We start from the raw sequence: 5,178 nt of genomic DNA, 5'->3' as shown, positions 1-5,178 counted from the left end.
TGTGTCAGCATATTCACCAAAGATATGAATTCATAATTGCTACTTCTTTGCCCACAAAAATAAATAAAGAATGAATGAAAAAAAGAAAAAAAAACACACCATTGCCATTTCATGGAATTGTTAATGTACATGCTCATCTTTAACTACAGTTATGAGAGAAAATAGATCCAGACTGTGGTTCTACTAATTGCCCACTTGAAGTAAAGACGTCAAAGGGGTATGGATTTTCTGCCAGGGAAGTCGTGTGTGGCTGTCCCTCTCCTGATGCAAGAGCGGATGTGAATTATGCATTACAAGGTATGAGGCTGGTAAGGAGCCGGGGCTCTGGGAATTTAAAGGCATTTGTGTTTGTCACACAAATCAGGAAGTCTCGCTGCGCTCAGAGGCAAATCTGAACCGATGGCTGAGAGAGGAGGATGACACCACCGTTTCCACAGAACTCAGGCCTAAGAAGGAAGCAGCTGGAGAGAAAGTGTGTGTGTGTGCAAAACTGAAATATAAAATAGAAAACAGACAAGACGAAGAGTTTAATGGAGTATTTATTACATTAACAGACGAGAAGCACCAGTGAGTTCAACGTAAAATGTCTTCAAGATTGTAAAATTAAAAATTACGAATTAATGAATGCTATCATATTTAATCTAGAATATTATTTCTATATAAAGAGGCATTTAAACATCTTCAGGCTAATTTCAATGCTCTTATGCAGAATTATGTAAAGTACATAAATAGCAGGGCTTTAGAGTCATACTTAGGAATACTAGCATGTGAGCATGAAGTTGAAAACTTCCCTAATGTTTTGGTGAACAAATTTGAAAGCATGTGTGAAATTACCTTTTTTTTTTTTAATCTCTGGCTGACCCTCTTGCCTTTTGATTTTGTTCTAGTTAGAAATAGATACATACAATTCAGCATTTGCTAGCAGTTTCTCTCACGTGAGCCTTAGGTTCACACTAAACACACTAAAGATTAAAGGGACTGAACTCTGCTAAGGGGGCAGTTCTCTTCCTTCCTAGCATACCGCAGTCCTCTGTGAATTGTCTGTCAATAGGACTGTGTGTGTCAGCGTGTGATCAAATCTAGACAATTTACCCATATTTGTGTATTTATGTCTTTGCAGAAGATCTGTCTGACACAGTCTTGAAGTGGGGATTGGTCTTAAAGAATCTTATTTGGGAATGAGCTGCTGGACAACTGGGCATGAGTAGGGTTGGGCTGTTGCTCTTCCACTAATGCCGATACTGCTGAGGTGCAGATAGATAGGAAGCAGATCACAGTCTGAGAGACTGAGTCCAAACATTTTGACCTTGTGTGAGCACAAGGTTACTTGAACTTTACGTTACTTAAATTTAAACTAGCGACCATCTTGAAATGTTGCCCCCCACTATATATAAAATGCAGTACTGTGCAAAAGTCTTTAATCACCTCTCATCTCTAGATTTTTCTGGGAAAATGGGAAGTCAGTGCAGCGACTTACTGAAACATATGCAACCATGAATGAAAATGCAGTCTATAAGGTGACAGCAGTTTCTAATGAGTTTGAAAGTGATATTAGGTATAATTACTTCATCCTTCAATACAGTGAATTGTCTTAAACAAGATTTCTTGCAATTTCAGGGACACTAATCTTTTTTGCCTTTTATATTTTTCTTATTTCTAATAAGGCTTTGATGAACAGTAATTGGCTCAAATGAAGGTAGATAGGAACAGTATCGTGTTTAGACAGATTTTTAGGCCTGCCATTTCTTCACCACTTGTCATGTGTTATTCTTGGCATTTAACTAAATAAATGGGAAGAAAAATTGTGCTTTTGTGAAATGCGTTATATGTAGATGTATCACTGGTTCATCCATTGAGTTAGGTGCCTTTTTACGCTTAAATGAAAGCAGCTTTTTAAAAAAAGTATATTCCTCTGAAAAAGGCCAGATGCAAAAATCGGACATAAAATGCGCGAAAAAGCAGCCGATGTAAAAAAACAAACAAAACAAAACAAAATACAAATGAGCAAAAAAATGAGAAGTGACTCATAACTTTTGCACACTACTCTGTGAGGTCTCTGACCACACTCAGATTTATTAAGAATCTAAAAAATAAAATCAAAACATGGACATCTTTACCTAAAATGTGTAAAACTGTGTGACAGCTCACACCTATGAAATTTTGACTTCTTACTTGTATTTACAAAAAATGTAGGGCAGGGTCAAAAAGCATGCAACAAGCCCCTTTACTCCTGGACCTGGCATAAGATATATGCTCAAAGCATTAAAATTATGACATGAAATACAACAATAGGTACTCATTTTTTTTTTAGCTTTATTCAATTTTCTGTTGGCTTTGCTACTTTAACTCCACAACTGCACACATAAACAAAGGGAAAAAAGCAAAATGTTAAAATGGTATCCACCATAAGGTCAAAGCTACTGGAACCATTCAACTATTATTTCCAAGAGTATGAGTTTAAAGTAGCTTCTTACCTTGCTGCTGACAAGGGACTGCATGTTATTTAAGGTAATGGCATAAAGGCGTGGCTACCAAGCTGAAGCTGGCAGACACGTACCAGACCTTCACTTAAAAGGCCATGTCAGAGGTTAAGTAGTCATGGAAAAGGAGGCAGAGATCCGCTGCTATAGTTATTAGCCAGCATAGTTTCTCTTGTCAGCAGGTGGGAGGTGGTGTGAGGAGCAGGTGCTGCTCTGGGCCAGTGATCACAGCTGAACCTTAGGCTGTGATAAGCCCACTGCCACTTAAATTACACCCACAGCACCACTTTGACCCTGCATGGTTTGTATGGTGTGAGAGAGAGAAAGTGAGACAGTTGAGGATACAACTGCGAGAAATAAAAGCTGAGATATGTGGATAAACATGAATATGGATGCATGGGTTTTCTTCTTTTATTGGTGTAGATTAAGCAATAAAAATAATTTCAAGTGAGAAAATAAAAGATTCACACTAAGCATAATCTAGCTGAAATTAAATCATCAGAAAAACCTATTTCACGCAAAACTCCCAGTAAAGGCAAACTGATGGTCAGTGTTGTATTGATGCACTATACTGCCAAAAATATTCACACGTCTGGCTCCATACACATATGAACTTGAGGACATCTTATTCTTAATTTATAGGGTTTAATATGATGTCAGCCCACCCTTTGCAGCTATACCGGCTTCAGCTTTTCTGGGAAGGCTGTCCAGAAGGTTTAGGAGTGTGTTCAGGAGAATTTTTGACCATTCTTCCAGAAGTGCACTTGTGAGGTCAGACACTGCTGTTGGACGAGAAGACCTGGCTCACGTTCTCCACTCTAGTTCCTTCCAAAGGTCTTCTATCAGGTTGAGGTCAGTACTCTGTGAAGGCCAATCAAGTTGTTCCACTCCAGACTCCCTTATCCATGTTTTTATGGGCCTTGCATTGGTGCGCAGTCATGTTGGAACAGGAAAGCTTCATCCCCAAACTCTTCCCACATTGTTGGGAACATGAAATTGTCCAAAATGTCATGGTACGCTGAAGCAGTAAGGCTTCCTTCCACTGGAACAAAGGGGCTGAGCCCAACTCCTGAAAAATAACCCCACACATAATTCCCCTTCCACCAAACTTTACATTTGGCACAATGCAGTTCTCCTGGCAAATCGCCAAACCCACATGCATCCATCAGATTTCCAGATGGAGAAGCGTGATTCGTCACTCCAGAGAACACGTCGCCACTGCTCTAGACTGCAACAGCAGCATGCTTTACACCACTGCAGCCAATGCTTTGCATTGCACTCGGTGATGTGAGGCTTGGATGCAGTTGCTCGGCCATGGAAATCCATTCCATAAGGCTTTCTAGCACTTTTCTTGAACTCATCTGAAGACCACATGAAGTTTGAAGGTCTGCAGCAATTGCAAATAAATTTAATGTTGTCCTCTGCGTATACAAACTAAGCATTTCCTGTATCTTTTCCAATAAACTGTTACAGAGTTTCACTGGAAAAAAAAACTTCATTACTTAACAAGACTTATTGCAAAATACTTGCTTAATTGTGACATCAAAAACCTTAAAGCCTAAACACTTCAATTTGAAGAAATAGGTTACATACAGTTATCTGTGGTTATGACATTCAGTCTTTGACAAATTGTTTTTATGGTTGTCAGGTTTTTTCTACTATGTCAAGTTATTCATGTACAACAGAGAATTACTGAGAGAGGGAATCAGAGAGAGACAGCCAAACATCTCATTTGTAAAGAATGAGGGAGAAGGAAAATACATGGAGAGCATAGAAACATACTGTGGAAGAGCAGACAGGCAAAACTGAAGCTGGAGACAGATGACCTTATGATCTTTTTCAAAAGTCAAGCTAACATTTGATCATGTGGTCAACCATGGATGACTAAGAGATGTAAAATTTCCTTTGTGGTTACATCATGGCCTTAAAAAAGCTTAAATGTGCACATGTATGTGCAAATACTTAAAGTCCAGTTACGATTGACAGCTTTGAGTATGTCTGTCAGTTTATGGTCCCTCTGATTCTTCAAATTCTTTTTACACTTCAGAAATCCACCCCAGTGTTGATTTGCCTTCTCAGGATATGGGGGTGGATAAAAGCTGCCAATAAGAATGAAAGATGGAAACCTATGAGGTTTTGTCAAACAGAAATGCACATCCAGAAACTTGCATCAAGCACAGATTATTTTATTGTTCTGTTTTTTGTTTTTTGTGAATCCAGTGTTGTCACACGACATTTTGTAAAGAAAGAAAAGTAAGAGAAAGGTCAAGCTAAGGAATTAAACCGGTAGAATGAGAAGGTGAGGAAAGTGCAGGGGTGGATGCATTTTTTTGATGATTACCTTTTTGTTAGCTACAGCCCTTGAGACCCCAGCACTAGAAGCACTTCTAGCAAACCAAAATCATAAACAAACAAAAAATGGTAGTAGAGACGGAATGAAAGTGGACAGAGAGCAGAGGCATGGATAGCTTTGAGGATGCGGCGAGGTGAAGTATCGATCATACATTGACAAACACAATAGAAATTTTAGATGTGATGTGAGAGGCCCCCATCCATAATTTATCAGCGAGCCAAATGTGAGTGACGTGGGGTGTGGACAGGGGGGAGCACTAAGTATTGATTAGTGGGGGAAAAAAATGCAAAGAATAAGGGGAGCTCTAGAGGGAGGAGAGTTGGAGGGGATGCAAGAAAGAGATGG

The sequence above is a fragment of the Oreochromis aureus genome, linkage group 1 (genome assembly GCF_013358895.1).
Source record: "Oreochromis aureus strain Israel breed Guangdong linkage group 1, ZZ_aureus, whole genome shotgun sequence".
In the NCBI taxonomy this organism is placed as follows: domain Eukaryota; kingdom Metazoa; phylum Chordata; class Actinopteri; order Cichliformes; family Cichlidae; genus Oreochromis; species Oreochromis aureus.
The sequence above is the reverse complement of the archived record's forward strand: the minus strand, read 5'-3'. Positions refer to the sequence as shown.